This window comes from Gracilinanus agilis, chromosome 2 (genome assembly GCF_016433145.1).
Source record: "Gracilinanus agilis isolate LMUSP501 chromosome 2, AgileGrace, whole genome shotgun sequence".
Lineage (NCBI taxonomy): Eukaryota > Metazoa > Chordata > Mammalia > Didelphimorphia > Didelphidae > Gracilinanus > Gracilinanus agilis.
Window position 1 is genome coordinate 233,063,731 of NC_058131.1, and position 17,394 is coordinate 233,081,124.

The 17,394-nt window shown below is 41.5% G+C and overlaps 1 protein-coding gene across 1 annotated transcript in view; it reads left to right on the forward strand.

Moving 5' to 3' along the window:
- CIB4 (calcium and integrin binding family member 4) overlaps positions 1-17,394 on the forward strand; it is a 107,409-nt gene that overhangs the window by 32,525 nt on the left and 57,490 nt on the right. The window lies entirely within an intron of this gene.

Here is a 17,394-nt window from a genome sequence, read left to right on the forward strand (position 1 = left end):
AGGGAACATGACACGTGGTGGCAGTTAAGTTTCACAGTGGGCAAGAGGAGAGAGCCAATTAGCCTAGCTGGTCACGTGTGCTACTTTAGGTAAAACATTCTTTTGTTGTACTTTTCCAGAAGGCAACATAGATATTAGATGTCTGGGGTCTTGGACAGGTGCTGAGTCTGTTGGGAAAGCAGAGAGGGGTCATCCAAGCCGGGGCTTCCTCTGGAAAGTCTTAGTAGTACATATGACAGCTAATAATAGCTAACATTTATATAGCATTTACCATGTGCCAGGTACTGTGCTAAGCTATTTACAGTTACCGTATCATTTGATCCTCACAACAATGCTGGGAAGTAGGCACTACTATTATCTCTATTTTACAAATGAGAAAACTGCAGCAAACACGTTGAGTGACTTGCCCAGGAGCACACAGCTAGGAAGTGTCTGAGATTGGATTTGAACTCAGGTCTTCTTGATTCTAAGCCCAGTGCCCTATTCACTGCACCAAGTAGCTGGCAGAGGCCATGTCTTACTCATTTTATAATATTTCTAACTCTCTAATGTTGCACAGTACATACTTATTCATTTGATTAAACTGAGCAAGTTCCGAAAACCCTTTCTTCCCTCAGTGTCTCCAACCCTCCATTCTCTTGCTTCTTCTTTGACCTCTCTGCCTCCTCTCTCTCCCTTCCTGAGGTTCTATAATCTACCTTCTCTTCTCCTTTTAATGTCACCTAGTATTTATTAAGTATCACCTTACGTGCGATGACATTGTGGGTTGTGGAAAGCAATGGAGCAATGGGGAGTCTAAGAAGTAAATCAGCCCCTTCCCTAAAAAATTTTATATTCCAATGGGAGAGACAGTATCCATATGATATAGTTAAAAATTAGTAGGGGAAATTATTTTCCTCTTCCTTCTCCCCTCTCCAGTGGATACAATCTCAAAACATAAGGGACAGAAGTAAGGAGGGATTAATATGTTAATATACAAAAATGTGTCCTATTATCCAAGGTGTGCTGGTAAAAGTTAAAACTAGCTCACTGAATACACATACACATACATCAAACTTTTAATTTAAACTATGTCATGAACCTTTCCTTCATCATTTTCTTAATTCTGGATGACCAAAAAAAATATATCAAGCTCTGATATGTAGCAATTGATGGTTTCTAAAGTATAAAATGGTCACCTTGAAAATTTAACAATTTACTTTCAAGACCCTATTGGAGCTGGACCTAACATACTCCTGCTGTTGTCCATTTTAAAGTGAGAGAAAATTTTTCTAATTGAATTATAAAGAGGAGCTTGGCATTGACTCACTAAAGATTGGCCATATCCCTTCGTGCCATTAAAAAAAAATATGGCTGCCAAGTTTTAAAGACAGTTTTGAAATAATGGAATAGTGTTATGAAGTATGACCCATACCAGAAGGGGTGGGGATGAGATTTACACACACACATATGTGTGAAATGGCTCATTATGCAATGAGTCTGGAGCACACAGAACAAAGAAAAGAAGCATTTCCAAGAAATATGACCCAGTGGTAGCAGAGAAGAGAGTAAACCATAGATTTAAGGGAGAATCAGCTGTGGCAACTGGGAGCTGGCTCATGAAGAAGATAAGACTCAGGGAACTGAGATTGGTGGGTAACCTGTGTACAGAGACACTACTCATGGGGGAGCAGCATGAGGATCTATGAAAAGAGATAGGACACTAAGATATTCTAGAACTGGGGTCATGACTTTACTTGGCCACATATGTTCTCTATATGTGTACCTCACTACCAATGTATTAGCAGTGTGTGGCCACTCTTCCCAATGATGCAGTGTATACTGTTTTTTTTTAAATGTTTTATTTTTCAAAGAAAAATGGCTATAGCTAATTGGAAACCTGCTTATTCTTCAACTCCAAATTTGTGTTTTTTTTTTAATTTAGAGAAGTGACTTATTGATTTACTATTTTACTTTAAACAAACCCTCCCTTTTTCCCTTTATATGTTTACCATCCACTCATGCTGAATCCTTCCAAGGAGATTATTCCAGCATACCTCTCCAGGTCCTCACTTTGCTCCTTTTACCAAAAAATGCAAAACACAATTCCAATGTTCATCTTAAGGGCTCCGAGTCATCAAAAATAGGAAAAAATGTGTGTCCCAGGTTTTCTTGGTGAATATTGTATACTGTAGTTACCGTTCTTACTATGCTATCTTAGTAAATACTTTGCTTTGAGATAATTGCATCTATTGACTGACTACTAAAGGTAAGCTCACTGGTGGGGGCTGGTAAACTATAGTTTTATGAATTTGGACCCATAAAATAAACCTTAGATCCTGAGGTAGTAGTCATACCCTGGGAAACCTACTTATAAACCTATACGTGCGGAGTTGGAGAGGTAATCCAGAGGGGTGAACTATATATGTAAGATACATACAAAATAGTCGCAAGCTAACATGAAAACAGCTGAAGAGATCAAGAAAAGCTTCCCTATAGACAATGAAGCTGGAGCTACGATCTATTTATTTATTCATTTATCCAGTTAGTCATTTATTTGTTTGTTTATTTATTTATTTAAACCCTTATCTTCAGTCTTGGAGTCAATACTGTGTATTGGGTTCCAAGGCAGAAGAGTGGTAAGGTTGGCAATGGGGGTCAAGTGACTTGCCCAGGGTCACACAGCTGGGAAGTGTCTGGGATCAGATTTGAACCTAGGACTGACTTCCTGTCTCTAGACCTGGCTCTCAATCCACTGAGCTATCCAGCTGCCCCTGGAGCTGAGAATTAAAGGAAACCAGGAATTCCAGGAGATTTTGGACCAAAATCTTAGTCTCTAGCTCCAATCTCTCTCCTGAGTTCCAGGTCTACATTCTTGATCATCTGCTGTTTACTCCTATATACAAATCTCTTTTCTCCCCAGATCTTCCAACTCCATATGCCATGTAGTGGGCAATCTCTCTCTCTCTCTCTCTCTCTCTCTCTCTCTCACTCTCAGTGCAGTCTGCTGCATAACATATATATGTGTATTGTGCATATATATATACATATATATATATTATGACTACACAAATGAATCAATGAATTAATCAGCCTCCTCTTCTCTCTATTCCTGTGGAATACCATTTCCCAAAGCAGAGACTAAATCAGAACAGAGTTCATTAGGCTGTTCTGACAGACATGGTCAGCTGCAGGCCAAAGGCAGCAAGCCCAAGGACCCTCTGTCCTCACAAGTTCCTTCCTAAGAACTGGGGCTCTATAGGAGATAGTGACTCACACTACCCATAACACAACTTTGGAAAATTCTTCGAAAATAGGGCTCCAGGGAGGTCTGGGCACTGATGTCACTTAGCTCATGGCAACCTATTGGTCTGGGAAGAAAGTTTGCTTTTCTTAATTTGGGCTCACTTATAAAGAAATGTCTTTATTAACATGAAACTTAAACACTGGGGAACTGTTTGCCCATCGGCCTGTCGGATGAAACTGGAGTGTCAAGGAGCAAGATGGTGGAGAAACCTTTGGGTTAGAGTGATCAGTGAAGTGGCATGATCTACTCTCAGGGCTAAGATTTGTTTTCTTTTGGATTCTTTTTCTATTTGGTCTTGTGAGTTTTTTTTAAATGTTTAAAAGCTAATTCACTTGTTTCTGTGTTGTTGTAAATAGTTATCTTTATTTATATACACACTGGGGAGGGGAGAGTGTTATGACCCTGGGGTGCCTTAAAGTTTCCTCTGCCAAATCTTCCCAAACCTAGAGTTGTTGGTTTTGCATGCTGATCCAAAAAAAAAAAAAAAAAAAAAAAGGCATCACTAATCACCAGTGGAAAGGACAAGGGCAGACTGCAATGCTTTCAACTGTTAAACAGAGATGGGGATCATTCTTAGTCTTTGAAACCAGCAGAGCTAACTGAAACCTCAGAGATCCAGACACCTCATTTCACCCATGAGGAAACTGAGAATGACAGAGGTGAGGTGATCAGCCCAAGGTCATGTCACTTTGTGAGTAGAACTTCTGGGATGAGAACTCAGGCCTCCAAATTTGCCTGGTTCAGGGATCTTTCTACCCTAGTAGTTTACTTTCTTCTCCTTCACTGTCCCAGTTTTCTTCCTACCTATCCCTCTCCTGACTCATTCCCTATCTTTTTTTTTTCACAGAATCCAAGAGTTAGAAAGGACCTCAGAGATCATCTAGTCTAACTCATTCCTAAACACGAATCCCTTCCACAAAATGCCATACAGATGGTAATCCCACCCTTCCTTCAAGCTCTCCAAGGATGGGAAACTAGTTACTTTCTGAGGCAGCCTATTCTACTTTGGGATCACTGTAATTGCTAAGAATTTATCGCCTCGACTCCCTCACCTTTCTCTTAGCCCTTTTCAGTGCAGTTCCTGACCCAGTTACTCCAATGAACTTGTTCCCTCCAAAGTTTCTAACAGTAACAATAGTATTAGCTTAACCCTCATCTTTGTTGGCTTTGCAACTTATTTCAGTCAACTGTGTAATTGTGAAGATGTGGTCTATAGTTTGTGAAAATCTGCTTCTACACTTCTAATCCCCTCATCCAAGATGACCTCAAATGTTCTCACAACCATTTGGTGTATATGGGAAAGTAGGCACGTGGGGCAGGAGTTACTGATATTGTCCTGACATTGGTATTCTAGTTTTGCCTAATGAAAACGGTCAAGATTTTTTTTCTACACCTTTTTCAGACATCTTGAGAACAGATTCTCATTGCTCTCAAAATCATTGATTCTTGTATACCCAACTTGGTCTAATCCAAATATGTTTCCCATGTATTCTTCAGCACCGTTTCCATTACCTCTACCCACACATCTGAGACATATTTATAGAGTCCAAATATAGTATTATTGATTTATTAATCTTGATGGTTAAAAGAACTAACTATAAAAGTCTTTACAGATCTTTTCTATTTTTCTTTCTTTTTTTTTTTTTAAAACCCTTACCTTCCATCTTGGAGTCAATTCTATGTATTGGCTCCAAGGCAGAAGAGTGGTAAGGGCTAGGCAATGGGGATTAAGTGACTTGCCCAGGGACACACAGCTAGGAAGTGTCTGAGGACAGATTTGAACCTAGGACCTCCCGTCTCTAGGCCTGGCTCTCAATCCACTGAGCCACCCTCTTTTCTTTTTTAATTGCTTATTACTTTTCTTTTAGTTCATCCTTTTAAAAAAAATCCAGGAGCAGCTGGGTGGCTCAGTGGATTGAGAGCCAGGCCTAGAGACCGGAGGTCCTAAGTTCAAATCTATCCTTAGACACTTCCTAGCTGTGTGTCCCTGGGCAAGTCACTTAACACCCATTGCCTAACCCTTACTGCTCTTCTGGGTTGGAACCAATATACAGTATTAATTCCAAGATGGGAGATAGGCTTTAAAAAAATCCTTATCCTTTGTCTTAGAACCAATACTATCAGTTCTAAGGAACAAGAGTGGCAAGGGCTAGACAACTGGCATTAAGTGACTTGTCCAGGGACACACAACTAGGAAATGAGGTCAAATTTAAATCCGGCGCTTCCCATCTCTAAGTCTGGCTCTTTATCCACAGAGACACTTAGCTTCCCCTCTAGTTCATCCTTAAAAACCCTTAGGATGCCTTTGTTTATTGGGTCTTTCATCCACTGTTCTTTAAACTTTGTTTTCTTTTGTTACTTCTTACTGTTTTAGGTAGCACAGTGGCTAGAACATTGCATTTGGAGTCAGGAAAACTCATCTTTGTGAGTACAAATCTGACCTTGGACACTAGCTGTGCGACCCTGGGAGAGTCACTTAACCTTATTTGCCTCAGTTTCCTCATCTCTCAAATGAGCTGGAGAAAGAAATGGCAAACCACTCCAATATCTTTGCCAAGAAAATTCCAAATGGGGTCACAAAGAGTTGGGCATGGACTGAACAACAAGAAACTATTTTGAAAGGCTGTATTTACTCTTAATCTCTCATGATTCCTTTTCATATTTTACAAGGGAGTTTATGTTCTAGATTTCAAACCTGGGCCAGACCATGACTTCTGAGACCACTCCTCCCACTTCCACCGTGGTAGTGGTCTTTACTCAGTGGCAATACTTCCACCCCAATGGCCTCTTCCTCTTACTGATGAACCTCCATTTGATGAAGCACCTATTATACCAGGCACATTCTTTTCAAACCCAGCCCAGCCCAGGATGCCCCCAACCACCTTTCCTGCTTGCTCCCTTCAGTTTACTCTCTCTCACTGAAGCCCCCTTTTCGGAGTCCTTTTAGATGTACTCTTCTCTCACTGGAATGTAAGCTCCTTAAGGTGGAGAATTGTCTTTTCATTAGATTGCAAGCTCCTTGAAGGCAGAGACTGTCTTTTGCTTAGCATGGTATCCAGCTGATAACAGGCTATTTATAAGAGCTTATAAATGTTTGATTGATTAATTTTTGCTTATATCTGTATTCTTAGCCTTTATACCACTAATGCCCAGCACACAGTAAGCACTTAAAACTGCTTTATCTATTTATAGCCTAAATTGTTGCTGCCCTTGTCTTCTGTTTCTCTCTGCTTGGTGACATGCCCAAGGTCACCCAGTAAAGCATCCTGGGAGTCAGGAAATCCAAATCCTGGCTTTGTCGCAAAGTAGTTGTGTGACTTTAGGTAAGGCCCTTCACCATAAGGACCTCGGTTTCTTCAGTTGTAAAACCTAAGGATAGGACAAAATGATCAATGATGTCCCTTCTAGCATTTTATGATTCAGTAAACATCCAGTAGGGTAGAAAGGTAAGAGAATTTCTGGAGGCACTGGATTAGGACATGAGCTGGACTAGAATATTATATATGCTTGGGGTACATTTCTTCACAAAGGTCTTAGAATTCTTTCAGTCACTTGGCCTTTTCTTTTTTTGTCTTTTCTTTTCTTAGCCCTTACCTTCTGTCTTAGAATTGATGGTAAGTATTGGCTCCAAGGCAGAAGAGCAGTAAAAGGTAGGCAATTGGCAGTAAGTGTCTTGCTCAGGGTTACACAGCTAGGAAGTGTCTGAGGTCAGATTTGAACTCAAGTCCTCTTATCTCTAGATTGAGCACACTATCCACTGAGCTAACCAACTGCCCCACCCTTTAATTCTCGGGGTAAAATCCCATAGGAAGTAGAAAAATAGTCTGAATCCACTCCTAGACTAAGAGTCAAGAATGAATTAACAGGGGTGGGGTGAGGGTGGGGTGAGGAGCTGGTGGGTGGTTCAGTGGATTGAGAGTCAGACCTAGAGATGGGAGGTCCTGAGTTCAAATCTGACTTCAGATACTTCCTAGCTGTGTGACCCTGGGCAAGTCACTTACTCCCAATTGCCTACCCTTTACTGCTCTTCAGCCTTGGAACCAATACACAGTATGGATTCTAAGATGGAAGATAAGGGTTAAAAAAAAATGAATTAACAAGCATTTGTGAAGCACTGAATGGCAAGCTCTGGGCTACATGAAAGAAGTGCCTGGGCTGGGTGATAGGGCTGCAAAGACAAAAACAAAAATCATTGCCCTCAAGGAGCTTATGTTGAGTTGTACACATATAAGGAGAGACAAAATCCATAAAATATAGCTGTCATTCATATTGAACATTAAGATTATCAAGGTTTGATTCTCACAAAAGATCTAAGTGATTAAGTACTATTTTTATTCCCATTTTATAGATGAGGAAACGTGATCAGAGAAGTTAGTGACAGAGTCACACAGCTAAGGGATGGAAATGACTGGAATCCAGGTCCCATTCTTTACAAACTGGTACCTCTCATCTGGACCCCTTATCAGCCCTGAGTCTAGGGATTCTAGTCACTGTATTCACTACATCACTGGACCATCCCTATCTCATGCATTTGTTTACCGAACAAGTAAAAGAAATCGCAAGTTCCTAGAGGCCATTGATTGCCTTCTTTTGGTTTTCATTTTTGTTTTGTCTTTGTAACTCTTGGGACTTCTCGCCTTCCCAGAATGGAAAGCTCTGATACCTTTTGCCCCCCAAGTCAACAAGCATTTATTAAGTGCCTAGTATATACAAGGCACTATGCTAAGCCCTGGGAATATCAAGAAAGGCAAAAAATGTTCTCTGTTCTCAAGGAACTCAAAGTCTAATGGAAATGGATGATGTCACAGCTCTCTGAATATTTGAGAAATAAATCCTTTTAAATTGAAGTGACTAGAAGGCATGAGCTCTTTATATGAGAACTTCCCTCACTTTGCCATTTGGATATCTTTGGGACTGGGAGCCCAGCGCAGTAGGTCACACAGCATCCACGACTCAGATCTTGACTCGATCCCTCTCTAGGGATTCATGCCACCTTCACGTCCTTGCTCCTGCCCCTGCCCCTCCTCTTACCTCATAAGCTCATTTCATGGGAATAGCTCCTTCCTTTCTTTCTTTTTTCTTCTTCATCTCACCCTTTGTGACCCCAACCTCAGACGCTAAGGACACTCCATTGAGCACAATGAAAGGTCAAAGAGATCAGTGAGAGACTGCCTGGTTTCATCTCTGAAGCTCAGCCAAGTCAAAGACTCCCACAAGGACACCCCAAGTGCACCCCTCCTCCCCTAAAGGCCAGAGTAAATAGCTTAGCCTTTTATTGTGACCTTCAGGTCAGGGCCATTGCATCCAAATCTAAGTGGGTTTGCAGTAAAGAGCTTATGTGGTTAGGTTATTTAATAAAGGCACCATTCCTCTCCCAAATGGATAGAATGTTCAAAGCCATGCGATTCTAACTTCATATACACAGTGTTCTGTGCGATTCATTCCAGCTGACTTCCCAAAGGATGCCCTGCTCCAAGGCCTTCACGCCCCAAACTCAGAGCTCCCCTCAGAGAGCCTCAGAGAGAATGGGGGGTTTGGGGTGGGGGAGAGGAGGCATCGGGGAAAGGGTAGTGCTGTGTCTTAGCATGCACAGTCCTAAGGGTGGGGATTGTCAGCATCCGCATGCCTCATTACATCTTTCCTTGACAGCTTCATCTATTAGGAGGACTCAAAATATTCCAAAGATCCTTATTTAGAAATTCAGCGGAGACAGGAGACTTCAGTGAAGCCTGCCGGTTGGGGACACATACTTAAAGGCCCTGGTTGAGGTCTACGCAGAGAGCTCTTCCCCCTGGCCCTGGACTCCTTTGGACTCTCAGGAGTTAGCAACAGGTAGTGAGTGAGAGAACCTGGGCCTGAGGAGCCCAGGCTTGGGAGTCTTAGGAGTGTTGGTTTTGATTGTTTTTAACCCTTAGTTCCAGGAGGAAAAGTGAGAGGCAGGGCCTGTTTAGCTGGAAGCAAAAGAGGTGATGTCAATCATTACCCACAGAGATGTCCAAGGACTGAATAGGGGGCTTGGCTAGACAGTCTTTGGAAGGACTGGGTAAAGAACCACAGTGGACCAACAGACACAGTAGCCAGATGTTAGAAAAACCTCTGGTTTAAACAGTTAGTGACCCATGGACAGATGGAACCAACTTAGGATATAAGTAATTCCTCCAAGAAAAAAGTATAACATTTTCCATTACTAACAGGTACAATATTTCAAATAAGGCTAACACTCATCCTCCAGTCTTGACTTCGACCTTGCCTGACATTCTTTCCTATGTCACAGATGTTTCCCCAATTAGAGGTTCATTTGAGTAAACAAAGCTCCTTTAAAATAAGTAGTCTTGAGTTGCAAAAGGAGAACGCTATCAGGCATTCATACCGTGGTGGGAAACTCACTTAAGGAACTGGAATTTTAGATGGGGAAAGTGGGAGTTGGGGATGGCGAGGATGAAGACGGAAAAAAATGTGGAACTTGTGCACTCTGGGATGAATTGAGGGAAAGTCTTGGGAGAATCCTATACTGGAGGGAGTTTGTCTGACCAGAAGACATGAGGGTAATGGGCCAGTGTGGGAAAGACACAGGCAGCAAAGAGAAGACAAAGAAAGGGGATGGTAAGAGATCCCTAAGGACAAAACAATCTCTTCCATGGTTTTAGCTCTATCCTTCCTCTGAGAGTAGATGGGAAGGGTCTACACTCTGAGAGGGACTTCTGGGAACTTTGGGGCAACATCAGTCACCAAGACTTCTTTGGCCAAAGATTTTATGAGGAAGGAAACCCCAAACTCATGGCCTGTGGAGTATGGGGTGTCCAGTGAGGTGTGAGGGGAAAGGTGGAGAGAGATGCTATTTTTTTCTTTTAGATCCAAAATAGGAACCTTGCTGGTAAAAGAAATAAAATTAATATAAAAGGATAACTTTAAAATATTATGGTTTAAAAGATTTATTAGTAGCCATTAGAAAATGAAGCCATGTGCCATGCTAGCTAAGTCAGTTTAAAAGATAGCGTGCCTTGCGCCTCCATGGTGGATAGATAGCAAAGAGAAAGTCCAAGTCCAGACCCCCAATTTTATCCTCCTGTCTACATCATTATATAACTGTCTACATCATCAAGTAAGACAGGAAGCCAGTGGGCTCATGGGAAATGTAGTTCAGAGACCCCAAAATTCTAATAACACATTGGGATATGGGCTAAAAAACTATGGAAGGAAGCATTTTACATAGTTTGATCTAAATTTCTAGAGCAGTGATTCCCAAAGTGGACACTACTACCCCCTGGTGGGTGCTGCAGTGATCCAGGGAAGCAGTGATGGCCACAGGTACATTTATCTTTCCTATTAATTGCTATTAAAATTAAAAAAAAATTAATTTCCAGGGGGCTAAGTAATATTTTTCTGGAAAAGGGGTGGTAGGCCAAAAAAGTTTGGGAACCACTGATCTAGAGCAATGATGATGAGCCTATGGCACAGGTGCCAAAGATGGCATGCAGAACATTCTCTGTGAGCACATGGCTGCCCCCCCCTCCAGTTTGTTACCAGAGAGGCAGAGGGACCTGGGCAGAGCTGCTCCCCTCCCCCTCTCCATCCCACCTGAGGACATTTTTTCACCTGCCATGCCCCTCTGCCCAGCAGCAGCCAATAGGAGCACACAGGGGGTAAGGTGGGCGATTCACAGGCTCACCATCATTGTTCTAGAGACACATTTTGCACTGAATCAGTTTTTTGGGGGCTGCTCCAGTCTAGGGGATTTAGAACTCCTTGAACTTTCCTCATCTGGAATCAAATTGGAGTCCAGGGGAGGAAAAGCAGAACCTCAATCCAGTGACCCATTCACATCAATCCATCTTACTGTCCTCCGTTTGCATATACTTATCTATATTTTACCTTGGTGCCTGAGAAGCTGAGAAGCTGTTTGATTGGTGGTTTTCTTATTAGAAATTTTCAAGTCCTGGCAAAAACAGTATTGCATCCTATAGGTGAGATTTTAGGAATCCAAGCCAGGGATGTTTTGTTAAGAGTTTAACAACTGACTCTCGAAAGGGAGAGAAATATATCTTAGATGAACTTTTAAATGTAATCTAAATTATTACTATTTTATCCATCACTTTCTTAAGCGTAGGCAATCAACAAAACAATAAATCAAGCCCCAATTTGTAGTCTTTGCAGATTTCCAAGGCGTGATGCTGAACATTTTACCATTGGCTCTCCCAAGCCAATTTGAGCTGGCTCCAGCAGACTGCAGGCTCCAACCTCTGCAAAGACGAGTACTGACTTTCTCCCTGTGGCTTATGCTGCGTGAGTGGTGGGGGAGGAGGGGAAGGGGGAGAGATTATAGTTTTAAACCCCTCCTACTTCCAAACCTAAGGCTAGGGCCAGGGTGAGATTTGGGGAGGGCAGGGAAGGAGGACCCTTTAGAAAACAGGCTTTTGGGGAATGAGACATACTTAAAGCCGCCTTTAGGCAGTCAGCTCTTCCAAGTCTGGTGACTGGAGGGTCAATTCCAATCGTGTCTTTTCTGATCACTTCATTTATTCCTCCAGAGACCTTGGTTTAAAAATAGAAAAATAAACACTGTTAAGAGAGCTCCCTGCACTCCTCACTAAAAGTCCCCGCTCTTCATACACGAGAAGCCTTCCTTTTCTTTTTCCATGGCTTCTCCTACTCATGTCTATGAGGCCCAGGCCCCGCTGCTGCTTCACCACAGGCCACCCTCTGTGGAGGAAGGTGTCCTCCCTTTGAAATATCTTCCAGATTGCCATTCTAGAGCTGAGAGGGCCTTCAGAGGCCATCTAGTCTCATCTCCTTTTTTTTCAAGGGAAGGAAATAAGATCTATGAAGTACCAAGGCCACTAGCATCAGAGACAGGTTTTGCATCCAGGCCCAGGATCTGTTATCACTCATTTCAGTCCAGCAAACATTTATTATTGTTGTTGAGCTGTTTGTTTTTTTAACCCTTCCTTCCTGTCTTAGTAACAGCTCTAACAAAAATGGGTTTGAGTGACTTGCTCTGGGTCACACAGCTAAGAAATGTCTGAGGTCAAATTGGAAGCCAGCACCTCTCATCTCTACGCCTTGGCCCTCTTTATCCACTGAACCACCCAGCTGCCTGGCAAACATTTATTGTTGACCCTACTATGTAGAAGGCACTGTGCTGGAGCCTGTTGGATACAAAGATGAAATACTGTAATTCAACAAGCTTTTATTACATGCTCACTCCCTGCCAGGCACAGGGCTAGCCAGGCCCAGGAAAATAAAGCTTAAAAAATAGTAACTGTTATTTTTATAGCACCTTTCAAAGTTTGTAAAGCACTTGACATAGATCATCTGGTTTGATCATTACAACAATCCTTAGAGGTAATCAACCAGTCCAACAAGAAACAGGCATTTGTTAAGTGCCTTGTATAGGTCAGGCACTGTTTGAAGGCAAAAATGAAACTGCATCAATGTATACATTTGAATAAATACAATATAAGTCCTAGAGTTTCCATTTTACAGATGGGTATCAAAGCATCATAGCTCCAGAGCTGGCATGTCACCTATTCTAATTCCTTCCTTTCTAGATGAGGAAGTGATGCCTAAAGTAAATGAGTTTTCCAAGGTCACACAGATGGTATAAGGGCCAAAATTTGAACTCAGATCCTTTGGACATGAAGAACTAACATTCTTTGTTTCTTCCTCCCTTCCTCTTTTCTTTTCTTTTTTTCTTTTTCCTTTCCTTTCCTTTCCTTTCCTCTCCTCTCCCCTCCCCTCCCCTTCCTTCTTTCCTTCTTTCCTTCTTTCCTTCTTTCTTTCTTTCTTTCTTTCTTTCTTTCTTTCTTTCTTTCTTTCTTTCTTTCTTTCTTTCTTCCTTCCTTCCTTCCTTCCTTCCTTCCTTCCTTCCTTCCTTCCTTCCTTCCTTCCTTCCTTCCTTCCTTCCTTCCTTCCTTCCTTTCTTTCTTTCTTTCTTTCTTTCTTTCTTTCTTTCTTTCTTTCTTTCTTTCTTTCTTTCTTTCTTTCTTTCTTTCTTTCTTTCTTGCCCAAGGAAGTATAACTAGGAAATGTTTGAGGCCAGACTTGATCTTTCATTTCCAGGCCCGGCAACCTATTTACTGTGTCACCTAGCTGTCTATGTTCTTTTTACTATATGATGTGACAGAATTGTCTGGGAATCCATAATAATGCAGAAATAGGAGGAAAACTGCAGTATATTAGGCTCTCAGCTCAGAACACAGGCTATACTGAACGCTTTCCAATTAGTAAGCTCTGAACATTAATTTTGTTGTTGTGCAATGGTTTTTAGTTGTGCCCAATTGACTTCAACTCTGTTTGGGGTTTTCTTGGCATAGATATTTGAGTGGTCTGCTATTTCCTTCTCCAGCTCATTTTAAAGATGAGGAAGCTAAAGCAAACAGGGTTAAGAGATCTGCCCAGGGTCACTGAGCTAGTAAGTGCCTGAAGCTAGATTTGAACTCAGAAAGATGTGTCTTACTGACTCCAGGTCTGGTGCTCTTATCTACTGTGTCACCTGGCTTTCCAAGCATCAGTTTTAGGCTACATTAAATAAGTTTTGTTTATATAAACAGGATAGGTACATTGAAATTTCAAAGGACAACAGGGGGAGATAATGATTTACTCATCATAGAACAAATGGTAGAAGGAGTACATCTCTATCAGGTCAAAGATGAAATTAGCGTGTTAAGCTCTTATCTTAAGTAAAGAGTGGTAAGAAAGTTAAGTCAGAAATTCTCTTGTCACAGTAACCTACCTCTCCAAGAAACTGAGGTTGATTGAATGTAAGTTCTCTGAGGGCAAGAACGATTCGTTTTTGTCTTAGAATCTTCAACATCTAGCATAACATTTGCCACAGAGGTTTGTAGTTTTTGTTGTTTAGTCATGTTGACTCTTCATAACCCTGTTTGGGGTTTTCTTGGCAAAGATCCTGGAGTAGCTGGCCATTTCTTTCTCAAGCTCATGTTACAGATGAGGAAACTGAGGCAGAGTTAAATGACTTGTTCAGGATCATATAGCTAGTAAATCTCTGAGGCCAGATTTAAACTTAGATCTTCCTGATTCTAGGCCTGGCATTCTATCCACTGTGCCACCTACCTGTTCTTACCACAAAGCAGGTGCCTAATAAATGCTTATCAACTGAAGGAGAAAGGTTATGGGACTTTGATTCTATAATCACAGGATGGTGGCAACGAGAATTCTCTCCAGAATCATATTATGTCCCTATTCTTCTAGCCCAGTGATGGGCAAACTTTTTAAAGAGGGGGCCAAAGGAAAGGAAATGCTCATCTGTCAGTCTGTTTCTAAGGCAACTCTTTCGAAGTTTCATTGTATTGTATCCTACTCATTGTATTCGTCAGATTAGGAATAATGTTGTGCAGCTGGATAGAACATTTCAGGGGGCCACATCTGGCCCACAGACTGAAGTTTGCCCATCACTATTCTAGACAATCCATATCTTATAATAATGGCCAAAGGCTATGTTTTTTTCTGATCAGGTCTGAAATGTAATCACAGTGGGATTCAATTTCTGCCTTGAGAGGCCTCTTAGATGGTGGCATAGGTGGCCTTTTCCATTTTGGTCCCCTCTGTCCTGTCATTTTATGGTGGTAAGAGCAGCTAGAGACAGAGACTTTAACTACTTATGTCTTGGATCTTGGCTGAGACTTGAGCAAATACCCAATGAAGCTCCTATTTCATCCCAAAAAACTGTTGCTCCTAGCCAATAAGTGGGCTTTGAATCCAGCTCTTCCTGACCCAAAATCCATCATTCTATCCAATGCACTATGAAGCCTTTCTAATAGCAACTCATATTTATAGGGATAGGGACTGGACCAATTTCATTGGTATAAGCAAGTCCCAGTGAGGAAACTCTCTAGCGAATTTGGGCCCAGTTGAAGTTATGTAACATAAATTACATATTTATGTAATTTATACTGGATGGTGGACCCAGTCAGAATGGTTGCATGATTTTCTCCATCTTTGTTTGGGCAAAAAAAAAATGAACAAATTGCCAGAAATGATACAAGGCTGTGGCTTCACTGGACAGAGTCTACCACATAGTGCGGTTGCTAAGGATTCAAGAGAGAGGAAGACAGTGGAGTTGAATTAGTTCAGCAAAGAGTCATGATGGGGAGAAGAGGAGGAAAAGCAACTAGTGCAAGGGAAATGGCTATGGTAGGAGAGCTATGAAACCTCAGGAGACGAGTGGTAATGGGGAGAATAAAGAGTAGGTTTATAAAAGAGAAAGTAGAGGGAGAAGCAAAAAGTCAACATTTCGATAATACAATTTTAGAATTCTTGAACATGATGGTGGTACGTCTGTAACGGATGGCAAGATCAAAGATATGGCCGTCTTTGTATGTGGCTGAAGGAGGGGGAGGACTAGGTCATGGGAAGCGAGTGGATGCAGGAAGCGAATGGCTAGGATATTTGGTGGCGAATCAATATATGTATGTTAATTCTCCTAGTATGAGGGCAAGAGTTGAGGTGGAGAGAAAAATTATAAGCCAGGTTGAAGAAGGAAGGGAAGTGACCAGAGGCTGGGGCCAATGAACAACAACCACGAGGATTTTGATTGGGTGCTAGACATGAATAGCATGAACCTCAAAGGAAAAAAGGAGGCTGAGGGAAGAAGGAAGAAGAGAGCCTAGAAGTGGCAAAAAGGAGTAAAGAGTATTCTAACGCCCTTGCCTTGACCAGTGAGCCGAGGAAAATGAGAGAAAGTATAGCCAATACTGGAGGAAGACCTGAGTTCAAATCCAGCCTCAGATAACTTACTAGCTGTGTGACTCTGGGCAAATCAGTTAACCACTGTTTGTCTTAGAGGCAAGTAGGCAGCTCTGTGATTAGAGCACTGGGCCTGGAGTCAGGTAGACCTGACTCACTAGTGTTATAAAGAAATGGGGGCTACTCTACTCTTGAACATAACACTAGCTGTGTGACTCCATCACTTAACCTCATTTGCCTTAATCCACTGAAGAAGAAATGACAATCTACTCTGGTATCTTTGCCAAGAAAACCCTATACAGACTTACAAAGAGTCAGACAGGACTGAAAAACAACAATAAAACAGTCTCTATTGGAAAAGGCAAACTGGAAAGCTGTGTCATCAGAGGAAAGCCAGGTTTCAGTAAGTACTAATAGGTTGAAAATGTAGGAGAGGAATAAGTTTACAATGAAGGGAAGTTTGTTGCTTATGTAACCAGCATTCCAGAGGACACAGTGGAAAGATTGAGTGGAGTTAAGATAAAACATTGAGGTGGGAGGGTTAACAGTATTTTTTGTGATGGCTAAAAATTAGAATCAAAGTGAATACCTATCAGTTGAGAAATAGCAAAACAAATTGAGGTTTAAGTGAAAATGAATGTAATGGAATATTACTGTGCAGTAAGAAATGGTCTGTATGATGAATATAGAGAAGCATGGTAAAATCTACATGAACTGATGAAGAGTGAAATAAGCAGAGGCAAGGAGGAAATATACACAATTACAATGCAAATGAAAAGAATAACTACACATGAAAAAAATCAGAAGTAAGCGTAACAAAAATACAAATATCAAGCAGGGAAGGAGGGCACCTAAGTGGCTTTTTGGATTGAGAGTCATGCCTAGAGGCAGGAGGCCCTAGATTAAAATCTGACCTCAGACACTTTCTATCTATGTCACTTAACCCCAATTGCCTAGCCTTTACCTCACCTGGAACTGATATTAATTCCAAAACAGAAGGAAAGAGTCTGGAAAAAAAAGATCAAGTAGAACTTGAATAAAGATAAAAGAGAGGATATCCCCAGCCCTTGGTAGAAGTGGGAGGTTCACAGGTGTTATATATTGATCATGTTTGGGGATTTTCTTGATTTAGCAACCAATTTGCTTATCTTTTTTCCTCTAAAAATAGTATTTGTTCTATGGGATGGCTCTCAGGGAGGGGATAAGAGGATAATTGGAATAACTATGATGATGTTAGAAAAATATGACATCAATGAAAACTTATAGAAGGAAGGAAGAGAGGGTGGGATAGAAGGAAGGAAGAGAGGGTGGGCGGGCAGGAGGGAGGGAGAATGAAAGGGAAAGAAAGAAAGAAAGAAAGAAAGAAAGAAAGAAAGAAAGAAAGAAAGAAAGAAAGAAAGAAA